This window comes from Pistacia vera, unplaced genomic scaffold (genome assembly GCF_008641045.1).
Source record: "Pistacia vera cultivar Batoury unplaced genomic scaffold, PisVer_v2 Contig51, whole genome shotgun sequence".
Lineage (NCBI taxonomy): Eukaryota > Viridiplantae > Streptophyta > Magnoliopsida > Sapindales > Anacardiaceae > Pistacia > Pistacia vera.
In genome coordinates, this window is record NW_022196346.1 from 122,657 (window position 1) to 137,200 (window position 14,544).

The window sequence follows — 14,544 nt, forward strand, 5'->3', positions numbered from 1 at the left end:
TGAGGATGATCGAATTAGAACCCTAAGGAAACTAAGTCCTTAAAACCCTAATTTTGAGACGCCACAAATGTTGATCACTCCCTTTGATAAGTCGAGATTCAAGCGTTCATTCAAGAACACAAGAAGGCAAGCAAATAGCTTTCTGAAAATAAACTTTAATTGATAATAATATGTCTCCCAAAAATAACGTGGCTGCCCCTTTTTATAAGCAGCAAACCCTAAAAGAAAACCCTAGCTAATTGAAAATGGGTTGGGCTTGAGTACAAGCGAATTGGGCCTAAATAAACCTTAAATAAATAAAAGACTAAAGAATCTAATGGTAATTAAAACATATAAAAAAAAAAGCCCAAGATTGAAAAAACGAAAATTAAGTCCTAAATTAATCCTTGCATCCAACTTAATCTTCCGAATCTACCCCTTGCGTACAAAGATAATAGATCATCCTTGGTGACGCTTTGAAATCTTCGAATTTAGTCTTAGAGTCTTCTAGTATAGCCTCTTTGTATTGCACTTCCATGATCAAGCCTTGCAAAACCTCTTTGTCTTTGCCTTAGTCATTGGACCGCCAATTCCTTGCAAAGGATCTTGGGAATATTTGGGAACATCAACTTGGTCAGCACCTCGATCTCCATTATTAGGTCTGGTCAAAGACATGGAAATTTATATTATAATCTTTGGAATCCAAAATAAAAAAATAAAAAAATAAAAAAAGGTTTTGCTCAATGTTTACTTAACACATTTACTTAAAATTTTGCTTCTCATGAATTTATTCAAATAAGAAAGTATTGTGTTATTGCATTCTTTTTTCTCAGGTTTTTGATATTGTATTATTAAGGTTTCGTGATTTTTTAAAGTTTTTATTAGTTGTTTAGCAAACAATGACGGAGCCGCGGAAGCCCCCCCTCGACAAAAATTCTGGATCCGTCACTGTATGTGGTATTGGGACTCACGTAACTTAATGTTATATTAATGTTATGTGGGTCTTTATGTCACATGGCACTCACATGGTGTGTCACATAAGTTTGTACAAACTCTCTTTGTACAAAGAGTTTGTACAAATAACATTACCCATTTTAAAAACATGAGGGTGGAAAAGTGTTGGTTATGCCATTATATATTTGGTGGGAAAAAACCGTTTACTCTTTGAACATTTAAACAAACAGGGGGTTCAATTTTATACCTTTTTCGAGCAAGTTTTGGCTGATCAATTACGGCAAAGCCTCATTATTCTTATATCAAAATCAATTTTATTATCTATAACGCTAAGTCCAAATTCCGTAAGTCTCCAGTTGCTTGTGTTATAATTGTAAGAAATATGTCATGGGAGGGACAAAATTAACCGTGCACCATTAAAGGGGCTTATGAACAGATTCCTCTTAATCGAAAAAGCTAAAAATTAACAATGCATCATTTTTATGGGTTGTTTGGTGATTATGCTGAAAGGCTTGGAAATGATGATGGCATTATCTGTTTGTGACAAGTGTCCTTAGGTGATGAAAGATATCACGTTTAATAACACTTTCTTTTGAATTTTCTCTATTAATAAATAATTGAATTTAACTTTACTAAAAAAACTCGGTGAGATAAAAACCCTTATTTAAAAAACAAATTTGTTTTATGAACTGTAAAGTGATGTTAGATGTGCTTAAATTGTCTCATTAAAAATCATATTAATAAAACCCAATAAGATAAAATTGCCTCATTAATTGTTGAAATATAAAATATTTGAAATTTGAAAATTTTAAATAGTTTTGATTATTATTAGGGTTAAAAAAAAAATTTAATAGAGCTTAAATATTATCACTCTAATAAAAATCCCAATATGACCTAAATTGGCTTGGGTCTAACACTACACTACTATAGGTAGTAGAAAGAGCGAAGTTTTGAAGAATAAGGGTCTTATTGTCTTCATCTTTGAACACTTAGAAAAAGTGAATCTTTTATATTAAGATATTAATGGACTGTTTGTAGACTGAAAATTAGTTATATTCCTCTTAATGGAAGAGTTAAAATTTTGGCTTTTGATAAAGACCGGACTTATTTGTTTGTCTTAAATGACTTCTCCGAAAATATCTCTATTCTAATTTATAAATTCCAATCATACACCTTGAAACCTTAACCTCTATTAACCTATTTTATTCACCTTTGATCTTACTTTACTTTCATTGTAACAAACATAATGCATACACACAATTAAAAAATTAAATCAAAGTTCTTGCAAAATTAAATGATTTTCATTATATTTTATCAAATTCATGATTTGTAATATAAATTATAAATATATATCACACCTAACATTGACAAGGATATTTATGTAAAAATACGAGGGTTTAGATATTTAAAATTTGTAAAAAAAAATATTTAATACTTATAATTAGATATTAAAAAATTACAAACAAACATATTATAAATATTATCTTAGTCTTATTCATTCAATATTATTCAATTGCCAACACTATACAATTATAAGACAAGTTACCATATATACTAGACTTGGTAAAAGGGACCCGTACCCGTGGGTCCGTGAGTATTCAGGTAATTTTTGCGGTACGGGTTAACATAGGTAAGACCTGTGGGAAAATTACCTGTGTTCAGTCCATCCGTTATTTTTACGGGTGGGTCGGGTTATCCCCGCGGGTACCCGTACAAAATTGTAAAAGGAAAAAGCAATTACAATTTTACAAACTCATAAGGAAAAAAAGCAATTAGTATTTACCTGTTGACTTCGATCCTCTTCTCACGGTCAAGATTCATTCTCAAAAGTCAGGACTGAAGAATTTTTAAACCCTCGTCAACAGGTTTAAGCCTCATTATACAGTTCGTAAGTACTAAATGATGAAATGTTGCTTCTTTCCATTCAAAAAAGTTTCAAAAATCTTGTAGATTTGTGGGTGTTCTGCTTGTTCGTTCCAGTTGGGATACTCGCTTTGTCTTGTGGCCTTCCTGGACTCCCTTGATGATTCTGCCCTTATCCTCTATGTTCTTGGCCATGAATGTAAGTTGGAGGTCTGCATTGCCGTCTGGAACCTTCAGGCTGCTTGTTTTTGCTGTGTTGTTTCTACTTTCTATTGTTATTTTGGGCAGTTCTGTTTTGTTGCTGGATATAGGCCTTTTTTTGTTGCTGTTGTGGGTGTTCTTTTTGTATAGGCTTGTTCATAATGGTGGTACATGTTAGTGGTGGGTTTTTTGTTGAATTGTACAGTCGTGATCTCCCTTATTCTTTTTGAAGTAGTCTTGTTTCCTTAGGTCTTCCATTGCTTCTCCAATAAATTTTATGTTGCTCAGTTATGTCTCAGTTCATAGGCCTTCCATTGCTTCTCCAATATATTTTACGTTGCTCGTTATGTCTTTCCTAGGGTTTCAATTTTATTAGGCTTAGTTAATTAAATCCTGTATCGGACATGTAAATTGACCATTTTACCCTTCCATTCAAAAAAGAAAATTACTTGAAAAGGTAAATTTTATACCTTAGGGCATCGGAATAATAACGTGGGGTTTACAGCAGAGCTGATGTTCTACCTAATATGAGTTAGATATGGAACAGTATATAGAAATAGTGGATGATTAGTATCTTTATGTCCTTGGATGACTCAATCTTTCGGATAATCTTCTCTAATGATATGAACTCCACCAACAATTGTGATGAAACCCGATAACAATGATGGTTTGGAAACCTAAGATTGTGTTGACAAGATTTGTTGAGCCTTGACCCGTCACCTAACTAGATGAAAACCAAGACTACTAAGGATTGAAACGCCACACCAAGAAACCTAAGAATGTCTCAAGAATCAAGGTGATAAGTTTGGTTGTTTGAACACCACAAGATTAACTTGATAAGTTCAAGAGTTCTTTCAAGAACGGAGAGGAACACAAGACCTCACAATGATAATAATTTTCTGAAAACCAAATCTATATATTAAAATTCATAATGCCCATCTATATACTTGGAACAACCCTCCAAGAATAGGAAAAGTCATAACTACAACTTTAAAAGCAACACAAACATCAACATAAACAAGTCCCCACGTTTTTAGGCCTCTTGGACTTCTAAAGGCAACCAAAAAATAACTAAATGACTAAATTCAATGTATTTAACATAACCAGCCCAGACCATCAGCATTCCCTTATTTAATATCCTTGAAACTCAACAAATTCACCCCCTTTAAAGGTCAGACCATGCTAGTCACGTTTTTGCATGCTAATTAGCCTCTTCAATTGCTTTGATGCCATGGACTAAGCCTTGATTATTATTTAAGCCCATCTTTGGTCTTTTTAGAATTAGTCCAATTCTCTTAGATTAGCCCATTTAGTGCTTCCTTGAAACGTTTGGCTCTAAGTCTTGTAATTGAGCAACTAGAAAGTGACAAAGGGTCTTGTGCAACTTCAGCTCCATTCCCATGCGTATGATCAGCTTGTCCAGCTCCTTGGTTTGCATCATCTAAGGTGTCCTTAACTAGGAATGCGATGATCATTACCTAAACTTAATAGCATCTGGATACACCTTTTTGAATCATTGTTTCAGAAAGGTCACTTGATGCCATAGTAAAAAGCCAAACCAATAAATTGTCTTTGTCAATAGCAATTCAAATAAATTGGTATGTTATCAATAGGTTGCCATTATCTCTACAAATGGTGAACGTGAGATTGGAGAATTGATAGCAAGAGTAATAGAAAAAGTTGGAAAGGAAGGAGTGATTACTGTTACTGTAAGAACTTTTATTCCTTTAACTACATTATGTCATTTAACTTTTAAAAATAGGTCAAGCTTATGCATTAATATGCAAATTTTATAGGATGGAAATACTTTGGATATCGAGTTGGAAGTCGTGGAAGGAATGACGCTTGGAAGAGGCTATATATCTCAATATTTTATTACTGATCAAAGACACAAAAATGTGTAAGTTTTAGATCTTTGTCATTCTAAATGATGATTTTTTACTTTAATCAATGGATTTCTCGTTGTACTGTGGTAAAATGAGTTTCCATTACAAGTATGTGCTGATAATTTCTTGTTAAATTTTTCCTTTTCTTTTCAAGTTTTTGGTTTCATTTGAGGTTTTACCAGTTATGAATACTACATGAAGAATTCCATTTAACACCCAAAAATTTTCCTTTACATAAAAGTAAAAGCTGAAATATTATATGTTGTTATTCAAATGTTGTAGGAACTTGAAAATCCCTACATTCTCATTCATGACAAGAAGATATTTGACATGAACTCACTTGTGAATATTGAAGCTAGCTCTAAATGTCATAAACTTTTTTTCTTATCTTTTTTATTTTCTTTTTTCATGATGAATGGTGGGTAAATTATCAAGATATTCATGGAAGAATTCTCATTCCTTTCTTCTTTTGCTATTTGATCAAAACTAGAAAAACAGAGAACTCCTTGTTGTTGCTGAGGATGTGGAAAGTGATGCACTAGATATGCTCACTCTCAACATTAGATGGTGCATAATGTTATTGTTTGAAGATTTCGATAGATTGAAATGCTATCAATAGGTTTGTATCTATACACACACATAGCCACAACCAGATGATGTTATTTTGTGTTCAGAATATATTTGTCAGCCCACACAGGATTGTTATACTAAAAATCACAAACAATCTCTTGCCTAATGTTGGTAATGCCAATTGAATGGTGTTTACTATTATACTGATGAATTTATGATTTTAAGTCTATGCTATTAAGGCTCTTGGTTTTGGGGAGAACAAACAAGTAAATCTAGATGATCTCGCTATTCTAACTAGTGGAGAGTTGATAGAGTTTTCCGATTTTCAATTTGTGTTTCCCCCTTTTAGTAGTGCTTATGATAACATGATTAACTATTTAATGTGTAGGTTATCTCTGAAGAATATGGCCTAACTCTCGATAAAGTCAAAGTAGAAATGTTTGGCACTATAAAAAAAGGTTGGTATATAAGCTTATGGTGTGCTACGAGTGTTTTTTGTAATACAATTGACACAGTTTATACCAGGTGATAAGTGCTTGAAAATACACTTATACTTAGTGGTTTATAGGTATCATTTGTGGGAAATTAGGATTAATTCGCATGAATTAACTTAATTATTTCATAAAAACACTTTTCGGGATCACGGGTATTTTTGTTGTGTTTTCAGGAAATAAGGCTCAAAAATAATATTCGGATGAGAGATGATGTTGGCAAGAGAATTTGTGACTACTGGAAAAAACGGATTGAGAATCGGAGTTGAATTAAAGAAGTTATGGAAGTTAAAGTAAAGAGAAGATTCTAGATTACGTTCCAGCTTGAGCATGCCTCAGTATTTTGAGAATATCTTGAGCAGTAGAACTCGGATTAAGACGATTCTTCAACTGTTGGAAATATGATTCAAAGGGCTACATTTCATATGTTTACACTTTTCCAAATTTCATCGTTATCAAGTTAAAAAACCACCATCTCTGAAGAATAGTGGAATGATGCAGGAATAAGACCTGTAGCTATTATGCCGCGACACACTTTTTCCAGTAGCTACAGTGCTGTGGCATAGTCACGATAGCTGGGAACTTTTCCTCCATTTTTGACTAGGAAAATAGGATTTTAAGAGTCCTAAACTAACTAGAATTAAGGAAAACAAAACCCTAACCCTTGTGGGATATAAAGAGAAGTCTTTTAGCATTATTTGAGGGGAATTCTTTTAGAGATAAAAAAAAGGGATAACAAATAATAATAACAAAGAAGAAGAAAAACTTAGTGAAACTTGGTTGGATTAATGAAGTTGATGATAATCTCCTCCAATTATTTTGTCATTATGTTTTCCTCTTGTTAATTACTAATTGTACAAGCCTTACAGGCATAACAGTAAGGGGTTAAATAGGTTGTACACTTTGCTCTTTCAATTGTAACACATTGACCAATGTACTTTTTCTAAAATACTTAATATATACGGGTGACTATTGTTTTATCTACTGTAATATTTCTCATAAGAGGTTGAGGGTCCTCTTACTCTTTACCCAGGAATTTTGTTGGGATTTGCAGCCCTTCATCACTCAATTCAAGTATCAATTCTGCTTATCATAAAAATATATAATTCACACTAATTTGCACTCTTCAATTTCCTTGTAGCATTTGTGATCGATAGTCTAGGATTCCGGATTAGTTGCTCTAACACTCTCTCTCTCTCTCTCTCTATTCAGTACATGTGTTTATCATTTGATTATGTTGTGTGTGTGAGTTAAGCTTTGGCATTAGGAAAATTTGATTGTGGCATCTACTACATAAGATACTGTTCTTTGGTGTAAGTACTTGATATTATGCCATGAGTTTTATTTTATTTCTAAAATTCATTATGGTTTTCCTAGAATTTGTACTAGGAATGTTTAGAATGCCTCCACCACCACGAAGTTAATCGACTACCATATCATGTGCCAAGCCAAAGTAGCCTTTTCTTGCATAATCAACCGCCAGGATGTCATATAAAAAAAATCCCCTTACACACCTAAAACCCATCACATAAAACCAAACCATTAAATTAGCTCCCATGGGATGTTTTAAAAATAGACATGGGAAGACCCCATTTCTCAGCAAGTCTTCTATTGTAGGTATTCTTTATGATCTTGCTAAGGTCCATAGCTCTCTCCCTCACCACAATCTTGATGGAGTTGTAGAGAGTATGTGCATCCCTGCATTCCCCACCAAAAATCGGCTATTCCTCTCTTTGCAAATAGAGTAAACGGTGGCTCCCAAACATAGCTTCCCTATAGAGTACTTTAGCTTATTCTTTCTTCATCTACTAGCTATGCGCTCAACATAATCGTTCCAAGGCCGGGTGACATACCCAAGAGAAGAGGGCTCAAGGATATGGTTCCAAATCCTTTGGGTGAAAGGACAAGAAAAAAGAGATGATCGATCGTTTCTTGCCCATGATTAAAAAAACAACACACATTGCTAAAAGCTATTCCATACCTCATCAGTTTGTCCCTAGTCTGAAGCCGATCCTTACATGCCATCCACGTGATCATGGAGTGTCGTGCAATAGGTTTTGGGAACCATACAAGGTGATGCCATTCCACTCGGTGTTGGTGCACATGAGTAACCTCCCAAGCCAATTTTATAAAGAACTTACCAAATGCACCCTTTGGATCAAAGTCGATAGAATCCTTCATGTCCATCAAAGCCAAAGAATTAGCCGTTGGCCATCTTCACCTTGTCCCATCCCCAATCTCAAACACCTTTGCAAGATGATGTAGTATCGAATCATACATAATGTGGCTGCCATATCTATCCTTGATAGGGCCTCCTAGGTGCCAATTATCATGCCAAACTTAAGTTCCTTGACCATTTCCGATGATGGCTTTGATGTGCTCTCTAGCTTCCCTTCTAAGCTTCAAAATGCTCCTCCAAGCCCAAGAAGCATATGAAGGAATAGGAATCTCCCAAAAGCTCTTCCTTGCCAAGTAGGTTGCTTTGATCCACTCAACCCATCTGGAGCCACAACGTATTTAATTAAGGTTCCAAACATGTCTCATCATGGCTACCTTATTCCAATCTTTAGCTCTCACAATCCCCAACCCACCTTCTTCAATAGGGACACAAACCTCTTCCCATGCAACTTTGGCCTTTGAGGTTTTCATGTCACTCCAAGACCAAAAGAAAGCCCTTAACTTAGCTTCAATTTCATTGAGGATCTTTGAAGGGAGCATGAAAGTAGATGACCAATAAACTTGAATGCTAAAAAGAATGGCTTTAATGAGAATTACCCGACCAGCATAGGAGAGGAATTTGCTCCATCAAGATTGAATGCGAGCCAAGATTTATTCTACCAAAGGTTTGCAATCAACAAGGGAAAGCTTTTTGGTTATGAGAGAGACACCCAAGTACTTCATTGGTAGCTTTCCTTTCTTTTTTTTTTTTTTTTTTTAAGTAAGTAATAATATTAAAAAAAAATGTAAATCAAAAGAAACAAGCCTACAAACGGCCATCCGCTCTTGGGGTTTATTTGAAGCCACATAGGGAGATAAACACCAAGAAGAAAGCAAAGAGAACACCAAAAATTCCACCTACCATAGGACACCTCTCTAGGTTAGGATCATTAAAAGAAAAACACGAGATCTAATTCTTTACAAATGATACAAATACAACCAAGCAAAACCAATTCTGCATAACCATCTATAATCCAGTCTTCAAACGGTGTCGGGAACTTGAGGAATGTCTGTTAAAATAGATCTAGGGAGGCCCCAATCATTCACCAACTTCCTATTGTTGTAGGATGCTTTGACGTTCCCAAGGTCCATAGCTTTGTCTCTCACAACACTTTTGATAGCATCAATTAGGGTGAAGGAATCTTTATTGTCACACCTAGAAATTCGTGAATTCTGCTCCCTCCAAATCCAATACACCGTAACCCCTAAACAAAGCCTACCCAAAGCGAATTTTAGACTCTTACCTTTCCATTTCCTTACCAAATGGGGGATGTAATCATGCCAGGGTCTAACCACATAGCCAAGGTAAGCAAGCATAAGGACCTTGCTCCAAATAGACTTAGAAAAATGGCATGCAAAAAATAAGTGGTCAAGGGATTCCATAGATGAGTTACAAAGGCAACAATGAGCGTTAGTAATAGCCCCATACCTCATCAACCTTTCCTTTGTAGGTAATCTCTCTTTTATAGCAGTCCATAAGATCATAGAGTATCTTGGGATAGCTTTTGAGAACCATACCTAGTCACACCGCTCAACTTTTTCTCTTCTTCCTCTAATAGCCTCCCAAGCCGATTTGGTAGAGAAATCCCCCAAGGGTGAGGGTATCCAACAAATCTTGTCGTCAACATTAGAAGGTGTGAAATTCATAGAATTCCTCATGTTAATAAGAGCCTAAGAATTGGCACTTGGCCACTTCCAATTGCATCCATCAATCATAGAACACACCTTAGCATCCTTAGAAATCCTTGCATCAATAATCCTTTCCCCATAGATGCAAACAAGGGGGCTGTTCGGGTGCCAGTTATCAAACCAAAGAAAGGTGGTGTTACCATTGCCAATGTTACATTTGATATTCTTTCTTGCCATTTCCCTATTTTTGAGGATATGTCTCCATGACTATGTATAATTTTGGGGAATGCTTACGTCCCAAACGCTTATATTTCTCAAAAGATGAATTCGGACCCAAGAGACCCACAAAGTAGGGTTTCTATGATTGCACAAGTTCCAAATATTTCTTAAAGAAGCTGTAAAACCCCTCCCTAGCCGGGTATTTCCTAAGTATCCCTTGGCCATTGAGAACCTAGAAAACGCACGCCTAGGAAAGAAGTTTATTTTAAAATCCTATTTAAAGAATAAACTTGTAGTTTAAAACATATATATAGATATATGTGTTTAATTTAATTTTTTTTCTTAACTATAATAAGTTCATTGTATAATTAAAAAAAAATATAGTTTCCTTTCTTGGAGTAAATTATGAAATCCATAGTAATACTTACTAGAACATACACACTTTTATAAAATTTACTAGCAATTTGATTTCCTTTATTAATACAACATATTTACTCCATTATAGAACATGGACATAATTACTACATTATGAGATATGAACATAATTACTACACTAAATATTAGCAAAACCATTCAATAGTCATCATTAAAGCATCCCCTCATGCTCATAGCGTCCCTTGGAATCCTCTCCCAGCTTCATGCCTTAATCCGTACCTGCAAAACATTTTAAAACATTTCGTGGGGTGAGCGCTAATCGCTCAGTAAGGAATATGGCCATTTATAAACTATTAAGGTTCATTATACAAGTAAATTACTTAGGACTTTACCTACCTACAAAACATGACCTTCATTCTTTGACATAACAAGTTCATAAAACATATCATACATTTTGGACTTTTCTCATAAACATAAGTCATAACATAATCATACATAATATAACATAGAACATATATGACTTATGAAATATTCATGTACATGGCATGCTTATTTCTTTTGTCTTTATACTTGATGGTTTCATTAGTCTTTGTTATCCGATCGGATTCATTTAAACCATTACCTTGTTCTTGGTCGTCACCTCAAAGGACTCATGGTTTCCATAAGAATTCCATTCCTCTGATCTTGGTTTATACCTCAAGAGACTCATGGAATTCATTCTTTAACATTTCATAAATTTTTCATAAGACAACTAAATAAGCTATATGCATTACCATTATGAATGCAAACATATGGACTAACATATTCCATGCTCAATCATACTATATTCTCCTACTAAACTTCTTAACTTAATTCATTCAATTTCTCATACAATACAAAGAATTTCAGTAGTAAGATTATTCAGGGGTTTATTAGAATTAGAAACAAATGGGAATTTCCATTAAGAAGGTGGATGCCATACAGTTCGTTACTTTCAAGCAATTTTCCATTATCTTCTAATTCGAATTTATTTTTGGCTAAAACATAAAAGTTTTAGGTCTGTTTCTCAAATTTTTAACACTTCAAGAATCAACTCAATCGGACTTCTATAACTTCAGTTATGACTGATTCAGTGAAGCATGTACAGTATAAGTCTCAAAACGCCAAATCCGAATTCTATTCATTTTAACCATGTCACCTTCATTTGCACATTCATATCATTTGCCATATCATTCTTAGTATAAAAGGCCATAAAAACCTCCCTTTTTACAGAACCAAAAAGTGCCAAAACATCGTCCAACTACAAATCTCTTAATTGGCATAATCATCCTCCATATGCACACATACACCAATCAACACACCCATTTAAACAATCCATAACCAAAACATAGCATCACACTCATATTAACATAAATAAATGTAAGTTTCATAAACCCTAGGTGTTATCAATTGTAGTCATAAGGGAGATTTTTTCCTTACCTTAGTATTCAAAGCACAAAGGTACTCCTCCTTGGCTCCAAAGTTTCACCTTTCTACCTTACACACATAACCACTTATGAATTTCTCTTTTAACTAAAAAATTCAGAAAAACTAGGGTTTTGAAACTCACCTTTAACCCTGAAATTGAAGTTCTTTAAGGGTGGATGGTGATCTCCTTTGAAAATCAACTTGAAATCCTAAGAAAATTTGAGAATAAAAGCTTGGATTAGTGGCTTTTATGGTGGATTTGAGAGATGAAGAAGAAGATGATATATTTGGGGTCTCCAAGGCCGACTACTCTCTCTTTAAACCTTGTAATTATTCATTCCATTGTTACTCTAATGTGATTGGTCAATAAAAGTTAGATATAAAGGTCATTTGGCATAAATTTTTCATATAAGGGTGTTTTGGTCATTTCTACCACAACATAAAGATAAGCACTCATTTAATGCCATTTGACTTTTTTAAAACACTTAACCATTAAGCAATCCCATTAGGTGAATGACTAAGCTACCCTTGGTGCACTTTTATGGGCACTTAATCATATGGTTTTGTATGAAAAGACCATTATACCCTTGGTTACCGTTTATGCCATTTAACCTTATCAATCAACTTTATGACCATTCTATCCTCATTTCTCTTCAATGACATCACCCCTTACACTTTATAATGGCCACATCTCGAAATACATGTAAATTGACCATTTTACCCTTCCATTCAAAAAAGAAAATTACTTGAAAAGGTAAATTTCGTACCTTAGGGCATTGGAATAATAACGCGGGGTTTACAAAAGCCGTAAGGTTCCATTCCTTACATTTCATAAACCCAAGCCCGCTTTCATTTTTGGGTACAAATATTTCCTCTAGAGCTATTCTAGCTTTGTGTCTATTCATATCAACTCTAGACCAAAGAAAAGCTCTCAAACTAGCATCAATTTCCTTTTGAATTTTGAAAGGAAGAATAAAGAGAGACGACCAACAAATTTGGATACTCCAAAGAATGGACACAATCAAAATAATCCTCCTCGCATAGTATAAAAACTTACTTCTCCAAGAGGCAACCTGAGGCCAAGATTTTATCCAAAAGAGGTCGACAATCCCTAAATGTTAGCTTAGAGGTAATAAGTAGGGGTGTAAACAAGCCGAGCCGAGCCGAGCCGGGCTTTTGGCTTATCAAGCTTGGCTCGTTTACAACAGTGTCAAGCTCGAGCTCGAGCTCGAGCCTGGTGAGCCTCAAAATTGAGACTCTAGCTCGACCTCGAGTCAAGCTCAAGCTGGCTCGCGAGCCGGCTCGATAGCGAGCTCGCGAGCCTTATTAAGCTTGAGCTTGATAAGGGCTCGCGAGCTCGTTATCGAGCTCGAGCTCGATAAGGCTCGCGAGCCCTTATCGAGCTCGAGCTCAATAAGGCTTGATCAAACCACCATTTATCCGAGTTTGATCGAGCCAAGTTCCCATTTTTTACAGCAATCTACCTGCGTACAGCATTTCATATTCATATCCATTGTTGAATTAACCATGATAGTTTCGAACATTACAAAATGTCTATTACCTTACAAAATCAAAAAACAGTTCTGAATATATACAAATAACATTCCTAGGAGATTACCGATTTCAGAGTGTCTGGTTCGCGATTTGGGATTAGTGGGTCTTTGATTGCGATTTGGGATTTAGGGCAACTGGGATGGGGAACTGAAATTGACGCTCTGTTTAAGTGTATTGTGTTATTTCAAATTTGCACTTTGGGGGTGGGGGGGGAACTGTCATTTTTTAAAACTTTTTTCACTAGAAAATATTAGTTTAATGCATAATAGTTTAAAAAATCACCAAAACACCCTGTGAAGTGTACAGTGCTTAATCGAGCCGGACCAGGCTCGCGAGCCCACGAGCTGAGCTTCACTATGTTCGAACTTGACTCGGTTAACAAACCGAGTTCGAGTCGAGTCAAACCGAGCCTTATCGAGCCGAGCTCTAAACGAGCTTTCATCGCTCGACTCAGCTTGGCTCGGCTCGTTTACAGTCCTAGTAATAAGGGGTACACCTAAGTATTTGATGGGAAGAGTACCCTCGACAAAACCTATCAAACTTAAGAGCTCCATCTTTTCGTTGTCACTCACACCAAAAAGGAAGATATTGCTCTTATTGGAATTTGCACTCAATCCTGACCAACTTTCAAAGGTAATTAAAGCATTTTTAAGGAGAGACAGAAAAGTACCTTTGACTTTACAAAAAAGCATGAGATCATCCACGAAACAAAGATGAGTCAGCCCCATTTTCTTACATCTCCAATGAAAACAAAAGTTCAGATTAGCCGCCACTCTATTCAAGAGCCGAGAGAGAACCTCCATAGCAATAACAAACAAGTATGGAGATAAGGGATCCCGTTGTCTCAACCCTCTAGAGCTCCCAAAGAAACCCACCAGCTCCCCATTGATAACCACCGAGAACCTAGGAGTAGTGATGCATTTGGATATCCAATTAACAAGAACACTCGGAATCCAAAGTTCTTTAGGACTTGTAAGAGAAACTCCCAATTAACCGAGTCATAAGCCTTTATTAAATCAACTTTCAAGGCACACCTTTTCTCCTTAGCTGAAGCTCGATTGTAGTTGTGCACCAGCTCTTGGCATAAAAGGATATTATCTCCTATTCTCCTATCACCAACAAAGGCTGCTTGTGCCGGGTCAATGAAGAGAGGTAAAATA